The sequence below is a fragment of the Schistocerca cancellata genome, chromosome 5, assembly GCF_023864275.1.
Source record: "Schistocerca cancellata isolate TAMUIC-IGC-003103 chromosome 5, iqSchCanc2.1, whole genome shotgun sequence".
Lineage (NCBI taxonomy): Eukaryota > Metazoa > Arthropoda > Insecta > Orthoptera > Acrididae > Schistocerca > Schistocerca cancellata.
Window position 1 is genome coordinate 294,185,487 of NC_064630.1, and position 17,304 is coordinate 294,202,790.

At 39.7% G+C, this 17,304-nt stretch overlaps 1 pseudogene; it reads right to left on the minus strand.

Annotated features, from left to right (window-relative positions):
- LOC126187835 (OV-16 antigen-like) overlaps positions 1-17,304 on the minus strand; it is an 81,347-nt pseudogene that overhangs the window by 37,676 nt on the left and 26,367 nt on the right.

Sequence of the window (17,304 nt, forward strand, 5' to 3'; positions counted from 1 at the left end):
GCAGGATGTTACATCTTCAAGCCAAACCAATCTCCATAATGACTGAATTGTTTGGTTAATCACTTTGCTAATTGTATGTTACACTTGATTTTTATAATCACAGATTGCATTGTAAAAATTGTACAAGGCGCACAACTTTGCTTCTGCCGTTTGCCGATAGGTGGCAACAACGGTAAGTAGCAGTCGAAAGAAACAGATCGAAGACATCAGGCAGTTAGCTTGGACCTCAATCAACATAACCTCATTCAAAAATTACTTGATTTGTGTCTGCAACATAAAGTTGTTCTTGATTGAAAATGTCAGTTTACAAGCCCAATTCTCATCATTTGTGGAAGGTGTTACTGTTTGTTCAATATGAAGAAAACAGCGGCTGAGTCTCATTGAATGCTCTCAAATACATATGGTAAGGACGCTATTAATGAAAGAAAGTGTCGTGAGTGGTTTCAGCGCTTCAAGAAAAGTGATTTTAACATTGTAGACCCACATATTGGTGGAAGAGAGAATGTTTTCGAAGATGCAGAATTGGAGACATTGCTGAGTGAAGACTCTTGTCAAACTCAAAAAGAATTGGCACAATTAGTGGAAGTGACACAGGAAGCCATTTCAAAACGTCTCAAGGCTTTGGGCATGATTCAGAAAGAAGGAACTTGGGTCCCATGTGAGCTGAAACCATGAGACGTTGAAAAGCATTTGTGTGTTTGCGAACAGTTGCTTCAGAGGCAAAAACGGAAGGGATTTCTGCATCGCATTGTGACTGGGGACAAAAAATGGGTTCATTATGATAACCCAAAATGCAAAAAATCATGGGAATATCCCGGCCACGATTCCACATTGACAGCCAAACCGAATATTCACAGCTCCAAGATCACGCTCTGCATTTGGTGGGACCAGCTCGGCATCGTCTAACTATGAGGTGTTAAAACCAAGTGAAACAATCACAGGTGTTATTGAACGCAATTAATGTGTTTGAGCAGAGAATTAAAAGACAAACAGCCGCAATACAGTGACAGGCACGATAAAGTGATTTTGCAGTACAACAATGCTCGACCCCACGTTGCAAAAGAGGTCAAAATGTGCTTGGAAAAATTAAAATGGGAAGTCCTACCCCACCTGCCGTATTCTCCAGACATTGCTCCCTCTGACTATCACCTGTTTAGATCAATGGCGCATGGCCTGGCTGACCAACACTTCTGATTTCATGAAGAAGTCACAAACTGGATTGATTTGTGGATCGCTTCAAAAGATGAACAATTTTTTTATGTGGGATTCATACACTGCCTGAAAGATGGGAGAAAGTAGTGGTCAATGATGGAAAATACTTTGAATGGTACATGTGTAATCAATTTGTTTCGTTAAAGCCTCAAGTTTGGGGGAAAAAACGGTGGAAGCAAAGTTATACACCTTGTAGTTATTGGTTTAAATTAACTAAACTTCCCCTTTGTATCAAGTTTTTTTAAAAAACATAAATTATGTCTCTATAGATCCCACCTTATGCTTGGACAGGGAACACAATAATAAAGAAATACCTGTCCATTTTGACTCTAACCTTTGGAAGGAATAGGGACATACACATACACGCACGCACGCGCGCGCGCGCGCATGTGTGTGTGTGTGTGTGTGTGTGTGTGTTCTTCATATCTATCTCAGTGACTATTTGTTCTAAGAAACTAAATCTCAGATACTTTGATAAGCTTCTACCTTAATAGCATCATGGTCATTATTTCCCATGTCATTGACAACACATTAGAAAGACCAGACCTGGCTGCAAACTAAAGGTGTAGGACATATCTCTCTCATGCTCGCCATCTGATAATGCTTTCAGTAATTCTATTTTTTAATCAGGACTTTGGACCAGAACTGGGATATTTAATTTTTTTTTAATTTAAGGAACTGTATTTTTTAAATTAATTTTTTGAGAGTACTGCATAATGTTATCTTTCTTGTGCACTGTCAGAAGATAAGCAATTCTCTTTTTGTGATTCCAAAATATCATAATATGTCTTACATGTTTCACATTCATATTAGGCTTCTCACTTAATTTTCTCTTTGAGCAAATTCTGCATCTGAGAATTAAAATACCTTTCTTGGAGAGTTCATTTAGAGTTCAAAAGTGCCTGCTACTAAATTGCTTGGTGAGTTTTATAATCTGAGCATCTTTCTCTGCTTTTCTCTCTTTTGTTACATAAGTTTCTAGAACTACTTTCATCTCAAAGAGAGATAAAGCTCTGGTACTGGCTATTGCACCCCATTATGGTGCAGTGCAGAAAATTTTCATTTAAAACACAAATGACCAAAATGTGGAAAACAACTAATTGTTATATTTTCTTGTCTGACATTCTGATTCCATGGAACCCCCTAATCTGTGGAGTACTCATATGGTTCTTAATACTAACATTCTAATCGTAAACACAATGCAGTTTCCTAATGTTTTCACCAATCTTTTAGCAGTCTTTTTCATTGTGCCTGTCTGAAACTCAGTTGCCTCCTCTATGTGGTGAGTAGCAATCTATCCTTCCCACATTATTTGTTTTCCATCCAGTACTTTCCACTGTTTCATTTCAGTTTAATAGCAAGACATATTTTATAGAATCTTTACAAAGCCTATGGATTTAACATGAATACAGTCAATGTAAATAGCTGTACTGGACTTCAATACAGAAGTAGCTCCCTGTTATCTTCATTATCTATAATCTTTCAACCTATGTTTTACAAATTACAGTTAATCTTACCACTCACCCTCACTGTGTTTTAATTTGTTGTTCCATTAAAGACAGATTATTTTCTGTGGATGGAGAAAGAAAACATTCACACATGGCTAAACATTCACACTTGACTAAACATTCACACATGGCTATGGTAAAAATACTTCTTACCAGTGCCTTTTGGTGGACCAGAGCCAAAGTGTCTCTCCAGCAGTAATATTTGAACCTGGAATGTTAACCACAAGCCAGTGATGCCACTCACGAAATTTTGGGTCTTTTCTACTAGGAGCATCTGGGTCTGAAACAGGTCCACATTAAAAATGTTCTTTGTCAATACATCACATAACAGTACACAAATACATTCAGAAATATTCACACAAGAGATCCATAAAAATGGTGACATACCAGTCATGCAAAGAGTGTAAAATGCTCCCTCTTCTGCATTCCATGTCACATTTGGCATATCCTTAACTTGAGTTGGAGTCAGTTCATTGCCGAGATTACCTTTGCTTACTCCATAGGACACCTACAAAGATATAGGTGCTAATCAGCAATGTAACATTTACATGATGGCAAGGGAGTGGAAGCTTTAAAGAAGAATATGAAAAGTATGAAAAATGTGAAGGCATTAGTGGATAAAATGATCAACAGTTAATAAGAACACAAATCTTCAGTAAGTTATTCCATACTAGACACTGTCTGGGAGAATGCAAACAAGCCAAAATATTGGCCATAACAAAGTCCGGTAAAGATAAGCACGTGCCAAAAACTTACGACCAGTAAGTCAACAGCTGTCAATGTTAAAATTATCTAAGAGATTGTGTTTTTAGAGACTGCTAAAGCATATACAAGCAGTGTGCCAAATTTTTTGACATATAAAGACAAAAGGCTGTGTTCTCATCATTGGGAAATTCTGAACTCTTATCACCTAATACAGAAACTAGAGCCACTAACGAATCCAGAAGAACTTCCCTAAAATTTTTTCTTTATCACAAAAACATTTTTCAACCAAAAAATGATATAGCAGCTAGCTTGGAATTCTTCAAGTGGAAAAATAGTCCCAGTTTTAAATGTCTGTGTGGGCAAAACTACACTGATTCTCTGATCAGGGACACAGTAGTGCATCTTACCACTGATCAGGGACACTGCTGTGCGTCTTACCACAGATTCAGAAATAAGAAGCCATGCACTGAGGAAATCTAATCTTTCTCTGATGGAAGTAATGCACAGAGCTCAAGTCTATGAAAGTGCTCATGCAGCCTAGAGTATGTTTGCAATGGAAGAAGACATCACGACAATCAGATCTATGGCACTCGTCACAGGGGTGATCATGCCACTTCCCATGGGGGTCTCACTATTCCATGACTTGCACAACCCTGCAAACAATCACACACACCAGCAGCGACAGGTCACATCCGTCGCAACACTTTTGCCTGCCAGTAAACGTTGCTTCCTTTGCTACACATGCCGTACATGCCCCCATCAGTGCACAACATGTTACAGGTGTGGCATAGAGGAACATTTGCAAAAGGTATGTTTTAGCAGTTCCACTGCAAACATGCCCTGACCAGCAGACGTGAACCAAGTAGTGATAAATCTACAGAAGTGGCAGAATTCTGAGAATGCATCCCATCAAATATACTTACTGTATTTACAGACTGTAAGTTACACCTTAATTTTTAAGCATTTTTTTACAAAAATAATATTTTCATCATTTTTATTATTAGATTGCACAGCCAGATTTAAAAAAATCATAGTTTATGAAACCAAATTCTTCTTCTTCTTCCTCATCATTGTACTCTTCAGATATAAGATGGTCTTCACTTATGCCGCACTTCTTGAAAGATTTCGCAATAATGTCTTCTCTCACTCTAGACCAAGACTGTTTTATCTACTGACACACTTATTTGGTTGTAGGTCATTTTAAAGCTCCCTTCAGAATGAATTTTTTAGGTTTCATCCACCATCCATTTGTTCCATTCCTCTCTCATATACACTTTAAATGGTTTACTTATCAAAGACATCAAGAAGTTGCAGTTGTGAAGTAAATGCTCCCTGAATAACAGCAAGCTCTGTATTTCCCTGTCTCAGTTTCTCTTTCACAGAATTTTTCAAATGACCACTAAAGTGGTGTAGCACAAGAAAGAGAATTCTTCAGTAAACCACCTTTCCTTCTCTCCCGCACTTTGTTAATCCAGAACTTCATACCAGCCTCATCCATCAAACCTGTGTCATATATGTGAACAACACTACCTGGTAGTATTTCAGAAGATTTTGTCATTGTTTTGCACTTGATAATGATCATTGGATTAAGTTTAGTACCATTAGCACAACATGAAAAGACAACAGTGCAGTGTATTTTTTCATGTCCACTTGTTTTTATGGTTACAGTCTTATCACATCTCATGGCAACAGTTCTGTTACTTACCCCATCAAATGTCAGAGGAATTTCATCCATATTCTCTATTTGGTTTAATTCCATACTGGTTTTCTTTCAGTGTGGAATAATGAAGTGGTGCACAGATAATATTTTCTCTTATAGTCTTATGGCACTTTCTGAGATATTTTGGTTTTGGTTTGCAGCCTAAGTCCATGACATTTCATGAACTTGTAGCACCAACCAACTCCACCCTTAAAGTCTGTTAAGTTCCACTGTTGCCCTAGCTTGCGAGCATGATTTGAATCATTTCTGTATTAATTCCAGCGCCATTTTGATGGTGTACTTGAATCAATTTCAATATGTCATCTTCTAGCTTTGGCCATTTCGCATTCAGTCTTCTGTTTGGACATTTAGTCTCTCTCTCTCTTCAGTTCATCTTTACTAGCCCACCAATTGGGAATGATTTTTTTTCTGTTGGTGGAGGTCATAAATGCTGCTCAGCTGCTCTGTTTCCATGTTCTTCCGTATATTCTATTACTTTCAATTTATAGCCTGCGCCATAAGAATACCTTTTATTTTTTCCATTACAAAACTAGCTACTAACACAAATCACTTTCAATTCAATTTCACTGGCACTGTAGACTGAAATGACACATCATAGGCTAGACAGTATTCTGGGTGGTGATAGCAGGGCAGGAGGGAGACAGTGTTAGCAAGCTTGTGAATCCCTGCCACTCATGTTCGTCACATAGGTCCACTGCTGGTGCCAGATGAATCCAATGTTTCCAGATAAAGAAAGGTTTCCCATGGCACTGAATATGTGGCCATTTTTAAGACTGGCAGGAATTTTAAATCAAACAGACCATTTTTTTATTAACTTCAAGTATAAGATGCATATTAATTCTGGAGGAAGTTTTTTTGAAGAAAAAAGTGCATCTTATAGTCCGTAAAATATGGTTGATGTGTTCATAGGCAAACCCCCAGTAGTTACTTCTGGACACTGGTGCTTTTGTACTCTTGCTAAATCAACCCACATACTTAAGTTTCAGGTCGCTGTCTTTGCAGGTAGCCAAGACAAATCTTTAGGCATACGAACATCATGTGCCCTTGCTAGGGAAGTTTTAGGTTTTACTCACTTACAACCAAGTCACTCACCCACTGAATTTTCTTGTGTTAGATGACACTAAGGTGGAGAATGATTTTGGGGTAGATTCTTCACACTTTGGGGTTGAATGTCCATGAGGTAGTATATACCATACAATCTGAAGGACATAACTTGGGCCACTAAGACAAGTGTACTGCATGCTGACATTCAAATGGGGCACCAGCACCTACCTGAGGCAGCCACCAGGGGCAGTCCGGTCACCAACAACCATCAATCACCATGTCCCCCAAGCACACACAGCACTACACCAGTGACACCTGACGTGGATAGCCTATTTATAAGGGCATGCACAGACCTCCATGAGTCGCTATATGTGTTCGAGACATGTAAACTACTTTCACTGTATTCTTGTTGATGTTACTCCATGACCCAACATACTGTATCTATTTTACAGTCATATATTTTCTTGTGTTCCTAGTTAGGACACAAATGGCAACAACAAGAATCAGAATTTTGCACAACCTTATGTCGTCCATTTTAGGCTGTTTTTTTAAAGAAAACTGCTACTGTTTTGACAATAAAAGTTCAAATAAAACAATTTATTTGTGACAGTCACTTTTTATTTTCTCCCACAACACGTTTCGAGAGTTTGTACTCTCATCTTCAGGTGGAAAACAGTGATATCTTGCTACAGATGTACCAGCTGGATGCAGCTAGTTGTTTTGGTTTCATTTTGCTACAAAAAGTATAACAGGCACTTATTCCAGAATGAGATTTTCGGGCACACAGTTTTAATCTGCCAGGAAGTTTCAGGCACTTATTATCATCATATGGCAATAAGATTTGGCAAATGATGATAACAAGTGCCTGTTATACTTTTTGTAGCAAAATGAAACCAACACAAACAATCAGTTGCTTCCAGCTGGTACACATGTAACAAGCTATTGCTGTTTTCCATCTAAAGATGAGAGAATAAACTCTTGAAATGTGTTGTGGGAAAATATAAAAGTGACTGACATAGATAAATTGTTTTATTTGAGATTTTTTAGTGTTTCAGAGTCTCTGGTTTTTCTACCATTTGACTCTTCCACTGGGGCTCAACTCCATGTACTTCTGCAACAATATGTGCATACTGCTTTGTTGGAACAGTTGCTGGCTACTCTGACCCACACTCAGCTGCTGGTTGTACACCAGCTGCCTTTCCCCCTCCCTACGATGAACCCACAGAAGACTGGAACGCTTACAAGAAGTGGGCTCTCCAACATTTTGTGGCATTCCAGGTGGGTGACATGGACATCTGTAAGGCTCTTTTCTTAACATGGATGCCTCTTCATGTTTATCACTTACTGTGCCAGTTAGCTCCTCTGCATGAACCAGCATTGCTTTCTTTTGATGGTATGTGTTGTCAGCTGCCCTCCTTCACCACAAGTGTATGCATGTGGTCACTGCAAGTGTTGAATTCTATCAGTGTCACAAACAGCCACAGCAATCATACTGAGCTTGGACAGCCAGCATCATGGCCTCAGTCGTAAGTGTCTGTTCATCACAGCAAAGTCTCAGGAGTCTTATGCAGACACCATGGTCCGAGACCCAATCATTCATAAGGCGCCAAATACAGAGGTGCCTCAATGTGCCCTTCAGTTTGAAGACCCTACATTAGAAGAGGTTTTAAATATTGTACAGAAAGGTCTCACACACAGCAGGCTGCCAATTTAAGGCTAGGAGTGATGTCCCCATTGTTAGCAGTGTGCAGCCATGGCGCATGGGGCCTAGCGTGCAAACACCGCTTGCTTCATACTGCATGAGTGGGTGTCCTCTGCCCCCATGTGGTGGGCCTCTGGACATAAATGTAAAAAAAAGTCAGCTGTCAATCTCCACCATTCCCCCTCGCCCGTCAAAGTCATTGTAGAAATGAATGGTTGTCAATATTCATACTGTTTCTTCATCATGTTTTCTGTTGCCTGCAGACCACAACAAACTTTTCATTGAAGTGTGGGTGATGCATAAGCCATTAATCACACAGGTCAACACGAGAGCCACCATGTCCCTATTCATCTCACAGATGTATGCCAAGCTATGGTCCCCAATATTATCATGCATCAAACACTGGTTGGTAAGCTACAACAAATAGCAAATTTTTCTTCTTGGTCAATTAACAAACAATACAGTGTACAAGTCAGTTGTCAGTTCTGTTATGTACTTCATGGTTAACGATGTGAGCACTGAAAATTTGTTTGGGTTAGGTGCCTTGGCTACTTTTGCTTTTTTCATTATAGTTGTGGTGCATCTTGAGTAAGATCACAAGCACCTTATTAACTGGATTCCTGCCGGCCGTGGTGGCCAAGCGGTTAAAGGCGCTACAGCCTGGTACCGCGCGACCGCTACGGTCGCAGGTTCGAATCCTGCCTCGGGCATGGATGTGTGTGATGTCCTTAGGTTAGTTAGGTTTAATTAGTTCTAAGCTCTAGGTGACTCATGACCTTGGAAGTTAAGTCGCATAGTGCTCAGAGCCATTTTTTTTTTAACTGGATTCCTTGTGTTCTGAGTTTTGGGATCTGTTTACCATGGAGTTAGGTTGTGCAAACAATTTCATGGCACAAATCACCCACAAACCTTCCACACAATATGGAGCTGGTTTGGTTAATGTCATTGGGAGTGATTAGACTGATTTCCTCACATGAATGGACTATGCCCTTAGTTATTGTAAACATGCCATCTAGTCAGCTTCGGTTCTGTGGCAACTTTAACATCACTATTAACGCACAGGCAGTCATAGATACCAACCCCCTGCCCTACCTGGAGATATTACTCAGGAAGTTGGCTATTGGTCAGTTATTTCTGGAAATTGACTTTTGCTGTCTACCTTCAGATTCTGTAGGGCAAGGCATCAAAACTGTTGCTTGTGGTTAATATGCTTTTAGGCTTCCATCACTATCAACGGCTAATGTTTATGGTCCCTAATGTACCTACTAACTTTCAACATTTTTTAGAATAGGTTACACCAGTTGTGCCTCATTGCATTAACTATCTTTATATCAGGTGCTACCATGAAGGATAACCTATGTAAACACCATTCTTTGTTTACTGTTCTGCAGCCATGGACCTCACACATTATCTCACTAAGTCTCACTTTTTCCATCCTTCCATTGCTTATTTGGGTCATAGTACGGCATGCACCCCATGGAATAACATGTCACTGCTGTTACAGCTTTGTCCTGTCCATCTGATCTAGTCCTGTCCATCTGATCTATGAGAACTTCAGGCGCTCCTCAGCAAAGTGGCACATTATCACAAGTTTATTCTGGGAGCAGCTACTATAATCGCACACCCTTTGCTTCTGTTGGTTCAGAAAAGTGCTTCTTTTGTTTTATCTGCAATCTATGAGTGTGCTTTTGTGCAGCTTAATGCTAGTCTTGCAAAATTTCAACCTGGCAAGCATCTGATCCTAGCCACAGACACGCAAAATTTCAACCTGGCAAGCATCTGATCCTAGCCACAGACACGTCCCAGTATGGAGTGGGGGCGATCCTAGCCCATCACCATTCAGATGGCTCTGAACAGCCTACTGAATAACATTGTTGTCAGGTGGAAAAAGAAGCTCTTGTTATTGTCTATGCCATAAGAAAAGTCATGTGTTCTTGTATAGTACCAAGTTTCATTTAATTACCAACCAAAAACCCTTGGTTTCCCTGTTTAGCCTCAATATTGGGCTCTGTTCTTGCCCCAATACAATTATGAGAACCATTTTCATTCCACTTGCAACATGCAAATGCAGATGCTCTGTCTTGGTTCCCCATGGGCCCTGACCATTTGTTTGACTATGAGGAAATGCTTTGTTTTTCAACTGAATACAGAGACAAGGTGCATCATGGATGGCCTCCCCATACCAGTACCTTTAATGCCTCTGCTATGGAAGCAGATTCAATGTTCTGGCAGGGCATACGCATGGTACAACATGGGTGGCATGTTTGTTCAGAGGGGCTGGGCATTGGAGTCGCTTTGGAATTTTTATACATTGTGCCACACCTCTACCCCCTGGAAGACATTACTCTCCTGTCAATGGGAGGGTTTACTGCCCGCATAGTGGTTCCAGAGGCTCTGTGGTGGGAGGTCCTCTGCTTATTACATCAGGGTCAATGACAGATCTCTCACACAAAATGCTTGGTGTGCTGTCCTGTTTTTCCCGGGCACTGACGGTGAGGGAGAACACTTTGTTGTGGCCATCTGCAAGTGTTTAGGCCAGCAGGTGGCAGTGTGCACTTTTAACACTTTCTGATTACTGGCATCTGCTGCTGCTTCTTCTCGTTAGCCTTATGTCATTCATTGTCTGTTTGTGACAGCAGAAGCGGCTGTCAAGGCCCTGTCCAAGATATTCTCCATAGAAGATTTGCCTTGCACCCTGGTTTCAGACAATACTTCACAGTTTGTGGCACAATCTTTCAAGGACTTTGGTATACCTAATGGGTTTCACCACATCACAATGCCTCCCTTCCATCCATCATCTAACAGCGAGGAGGAACACCTTGTTTGAACATTGAGGATACAGATGTGCAAGTACATAGAAGATTTCTCAGCCAAGGAGGCTCTCACATTTCTCTAAGTCCTTACAGAATGATGTCAATTGTGATCAAGAGCCCTGCTGAGATCCTGCAGGGCCATCAGCTGTGGATGCAACTCAACCTCTTGCTACCAGGCAGGCATCTCCCAGTGACACTGACTTGTGGACATTCAAGTGTGGCACACCAGTCTGGGTTAGGATGCTTGGATGGTGCCCTCATCGGCTTACAACCATCCTCCACAGTAGTGTGATCACCATGTCTTCACGGGTCACACTGAAGATCGACTTGTGGCATGGCACTGGAACCAGTTGTGACCCAGGATGGATGCTGGGTCCCCTCCTTAGGTCATGGCCCGATGCCTCATTCTTCGTTGGCCCTGGCCACTCTACGGTTGAGCAGGCCTAGTCGCCCCCTTAACACTGTGATCAGGGTTTCATCAGCACTGTCAGTGGGCTAGCTTCCTGTGGCTGATGCCAGTGCCTCCACTGTGCTGAGCAAGTGCCACCATCAGTGGGGACAGAAGCTCAGTCTCTGCTGCCACAGCCTCTTCTCTCCAGTCCTCCATCATCACAGCTTTTGCCGTCACCGCATTGCCATGGATGTCCCTTCAGCTATAGCATTGTGTGGGTGGTGCCATTTGGTCTCCCCCCCTCTCCCCCTTCCAACAAGGGAGGAGGAGTGTAGAAACACATCAGTTACTACAGTTGTAAGTTGGACCACTACGGCAAGTGTATTGTGGGTCACCATTCAAAAGATGTGCATGCAAGAAACCTAAGTGGCCACCAGAGACATTCCAGACATCAACCACTGCCACCAGGTGTGTAGTGCATGCACAGCATTCTTTCAGGGACACTTGGCATGGATAGTGTCTTTGTAACGGTATGCACAGGCCTCCAGAAATGTCACCAATACATGTAAACTACTTTCATTTTTTATTTGTTGTTGTGACTTAAGAAACTGTATCTCTTTTACAGCCATGTGTTTCTCGTATTCCTAGTTACAACAGAGATGATTTTAAAGTAGTGCTAAATGAACAAAATGAAGTGAAAAGTTACTCCCTGCTGACCCAAGATGAACTTTTTACAATAATAGTTCAGAGCACTTTATTCAGTAAAATCGACCTCACAAAGACATACTTTCCAATTTCCCTGGATGCAACTTCACAAGCTTACCTACTGCTTAATATACCATAGGGCCTCTACTGTTAACAGAATGTCCATATTCCAGTATTTTATTGATCAATTTTTACCATATATTCCAAACTGTGCCACACACTTTGGTATATCATCATTACAAGTGATACTTACGAGGACCACCTTCACAGCCTCACTCTCTTTCAGAGGCTGCTAGCAAAAGGACCCAAATGCAGCTTGTGCAAGTGTGCTTGCATGGACTATCATTGATGTACTCGGGGTTCAAGCTTTCAGCTAATGGAGTTGGAGCAACCAGAGATTATGTCTTGGCACTCAACAACATGTAACCACCCACAAATGTACGCAACCTAAAGTGTTTGCGACTAAACCTAAAGTGTTTCCGGCTAAGATCAATTACACTGTACAACGGCAAAAACTTTTTTTCAGGTATAGAGATAAAACATGGTAGACCTAACTAATCTGCACTTGCTGAATCTGAAAAATTTTTGCCATCACCCTCCAATTTTTTGTTACAGAGGTTTTTAAATGCCTATATCTAAAAACAAAGACTAGGGCGGTCTACACTAAATTTAGACAATATGTAAGATACTTAATGCCATAAAACTATCTTACTCTAGTGCCCTGTGACTAATGTACATATTTACGAGAAAAATTGCAACATTCATTTGCTCGATGATAATGTTGATGGTGGAGGGTTGAGTCTTGTTGATGACAACTTCCTTCTGTGGGATATATTTCCTCCACGCTTCAAAAACCAACAGTAGTCACTTAACATTAAAGGGTTCCATCTACCTTTATAGTGGCTTTCCATTTGCAAAACATACTGATGGTACCTTTCTCTGTGTTCATCACTAACCGCTCTGAAATTGGTAGGGAGGAAATCTAAATGAGAATGAAGGAAGTGTATTTTTAGTGACATTCTGCATCCAAGATTTTTATAGTTCTCTAAAAGAGTTCCCACTAATGTGTCACTGTTTTCTACTCTCGCATTTCCTAGGAAACCTTCAATGACATCCTTAAAAGAATGCCAGGTTGCAAGTTCTGACTGACTTAATTTTTCTTTGAAGTTCTTATCATGAATTAACTTCCCAATTTGTGGCCCAATAAATATCCCCTCTCTCAATTTGGCATCACTTAATTCAGGGAACACTTCACGTAGGTACATGAAACCATTAGCATTTGTATCCATTCCCTTGACAAAATTCTTCATAAGGCCGAGTTTAATATGCAGTGGGGGAAGGAAAACATTTTGAGAATCCACCAAAGGTACATATTTCACATTTTCTCTCCCTGGAACCAATTTCTCTAGTAGTGGCCATTGTTTAACTGTATAATGTTTATCTGTTGCATGGCTGTCCCAAAGACAAAAGAAACAGTAATACTTTGAGAAACCACTATGGAGACCAGTTAGTAAACCAATCACCTTAAGATCACCATATATTTTCCAATTTTCTTCCTTGTACCTAATAGCTTCAAAAATGACAAATTTACTTAGTTCTCTTTCACAGTCACAGAGTACACTACAGGTACAGACAGAAACATATTACCATTACGCAATAGTACAGCTTTCAGACTTATCTTGGAAGTGTCAATAAACAAGTGCCACTCAGCAACATTGTATGGTATGTTTAACTGTTTCATTTTATCCTACTACATCACTTCAAGCACAAACATTGCTGACCATACAGTAATATGTCATCAGATTTTTATTAACATTGCCTAAAGTGAGTAATTCTTGTTTCTTCATGAAGTAAGTTCCATTCCTTTTATGTGAAGATAAAATTTCTGCTTGCTCCTTGGATAAGTATAAACCACAAACTAGATCATTCAAATCTCCTTGTGTAATGAAATGTGGTCTTTGTTCTGGAAAGTGATCCTCTTCACTTGACTGACATTGTGCTTCCTCAGCATTTGTAGATTCATGATCAGAATTGGCAACCTCTTCCCACAGTAGTGGAGAAGTTGGAACTGGCAGGTCTTCATTGTCGGGAACAGGTCTAATTACTGAGGGCAGGTTAGGGTACTTAATATTCTTCTTATTCTTTGATGAAAAGCCAGTTACATTAGACAAACGGAAGTAGCAATCATCAACATGATTTTGAGGCACTCGCCAGATCATTGGTATGCCGAATGGTAAGTGCTCCTTTTTCCTTTCAGCCACTGTGTTAGTTTAGAATTGCACCTAGTGCAAGTTATGTGAGGTGCCCAATCTTTATCCTCATCTCCCAGTTGGCATTTAAAGTATAAATGATACGACATCTTCAGTAGAAATTGTCTTCAGTTAGAAATTGGTTGTCTTTGTTTCCTTGTCGTGAATTCACCACATATATAACAAAATGAATAGGGATGGTTTGTACATCCACATTTTGATTTCTTCAGTTTTATTTTCAATACCTATAAAACACTTTTCTGTCGAATGAACTTGACCAGATCAATTCCTGAAAACGAAAAGAAAAATTCAAGGACTTGAGATAATATAGTAGGAAGAGTAAGCAAATGTATGTGACTGGAGGCTTTAAATGCACAATGTCAAGTACACTAATTTTACACATTATATTTAAGAAATAGTTCACATTAAAGTTAAGAACAAAAAAGGTCACTGCACTAACTTTTATCACACTCCTTTCAAACACAAAGCACTTAAAAATTATACAGTAAATTCAACTATGTTATATAACTTGCAAGTTATAACTTTTAATCCTGATGTGATGGACACTTAACTTTTAATCCTGACGTGATGGACACTTTCTGATTTCAAATTTTATGTCACATTACAATATAGAATTAAGTTTTATATGTATTTTGTCTGTATCAAAACCACTGTTGACTAGTGTTATTATTGCTGTTTCATTGCAAACTGCAACATTTCTATTCACAAAATAGACAAGAATTACATCACAAATTCAGTTTTTAAAAAATTAACTACTTCTAGTATCCACAATCTGAAATCATAGTTCTCACAAAACAGAGCTTCTGAGTAGGAAAACTTTACTAATGTTGAGATGTCCGATGTTTGTGGATCTCTACAGATGGCAGCAGAGGGGTCGTTCTTCCAGTTGTCAGCATGGCATTCAGCTCTCCCACCTGGGTGTTGTGGGCTCGATGGGTTGGCGAGGGACTGCAGGAATCTGTCAGAGATGTAGGCAGCTGGCACAAGACAGAGAGCACTGAGGAAAACTCTTTGTTGTTCATAACCTAGATCAGATACAGGTGTGTATGTGAACTCATCCACTGGTGCTATCTGGTATCAATCCACAATGTCCATGTTCTGCAGTTGTGGATAGGCACCAATTTCTGGGTCACGCAAAGTGATGCTGCACTGCACTGTGGTGCATGGACTGGATGGCTGCATGGTGGTTCAACACTGCTGCTGCATTGGGTGCTGACACAGCAGCAGGCAATCAAGGCCCCTTCAGCTCGGCTGATGCTGGCTGCATCTTCTGTGCAGTGCTGGACAGCTACGTGAAGGTAGCTGTCCCAAACTCTGGACCTCAGCATATAATAAGTGGCGAGCTGACAATGACAAAGGCTGTCCAGCACATGATGCAGGAGGTAGGAGGGAATAGGGGTGGGAGGTGGGGAGGGGGGATGCAAGAAACACAGAGGCATCTGGTTATGATCGTGATCGTCATCTCAAACCTGACTGGAGGCTCAATTGGTGCCTGTAAACAATGCCCCAGTGACCATTTGTTTGGCTGTCTGGTGGCAAAGGCTTGCATTGTTGCTGTCAGCTCCACATCTTTTTGACACTAATTGGAGCCCCATGTCTCAGATTTCCTTGATGTCATGGTACTTTGTCCATACTCTGATACTCATCTTCTTGAATTGGAGGTCTGGAGATTGTTAGGTGTATTCAAACATTGTTTACTTCTGCTGCAGAATTCCTGAGGTTTTACCTTTGGCTGATTAATATTCTTATTTGGATTTTGCTTACTGTAAAATCTTTTAATTTAAGACTTATTTTAAAGACCTTCATTTATTCGTTCAAACCACACTGAACAGCACTTCTAATGTTTCACACTTCTCTTAACAATAATTCACATCTAGAAAGACATTCAGTTACTTACATAAGATTATAATAATGTTAACAACCTCAAGTATGAAACTTTCTGGCAGATTAAAACTGTGTGCTGGAACAAGACTCAAACTCAGGACCTTTGCCTTTTTCGGGCAAGTGCTCTACCAACTGAGCTACCCAAGCACAATTCACCACCTGCCCTCACAGTTTTACTTCCACCAGTACCTCACAACCTACCTTCCAAATTTCACAGAAGTACTCCTGCGAAACTTGCACAAACTGGAAGAAAGGATACTGTGGAGTCATGGCTTAGCCACAGCCTGTGTTTCATACTACGAGTCAGATTGTGCTCACTATGCAAGGTTCCACTGTAATATGTTATTTATAGTATACACAATAGTATTTTATAAGTATGTGATTTTTGATATCATCATAATGTGCCTTGACTTATATGTATAGCTTTTTAGCACATTCCTAAGACAATATTTTACTTTTATAATACAGTTAGTGATTTAGATTTGCATGAATATGCAATCAGCATAAGGAATTTTTATGAAAATATGCAGTTATCAGTGGCAATTGCTTGCTGTACATGCAACGATTATTGTTTATTATATATCACAGACTATTTATAATGTGACTCCTAATTTGTGTTACTGTACCTCTGTTAGCAGAACAAATAAAATGTGCTCTACATGAAAGAATACTTGTGAATTTTTTGACAATTTTTTTGTTTTACTGATCAGTCTATTCATTTAAAATAATGTGAAGATATTTCATTCTATATGTGAAAATTTCTGTTTTCTCCAATATATTTGGTAAGCTGCCTTTTTCAGCAACATGTGGGACTGATAGGCATTATATCACATCACTAGTCGTATGGTTTTGTTCTTTTAAGTGTCTACTAAATGAAGATATGTTGATGCCAGACAGGTTCAGCCGTTCTTTAAATCTTGTTTCAAAACTTTGTACAGTTAGACCTAAGTTAATTTTCTCACAGTTATCGTACTTTGACTTCTATTCAACTGAATGTGGAAAATTTAAAAGACTGTCCTATGTTATGACAAATTTGTGATTGGAATGTGTTGTGTGCCTATTTTTGACTAGGTCTTCTAAGTGCAAGTCCGATTTTATCTGAAATTTTTTCACAATATGGTATTATAGTGAACCATTTATTTTTCCTATAATTTGTCCTTATTAACGTAATTTTGTCTTTTATTTTATTTTTACCTGTGTGTCTTTTTCTGAGTCCATTTTTGTCAACTATGGTGTGGTTGTTACCCTTGTATTTTGCAATTTTTCTTAGTGTTTTTAATTCAGATTTAATGTTTTCTTTAATCAGTGGATGTTTTATTAATCTTTCTATACAGGTTTGAAAATATGCTT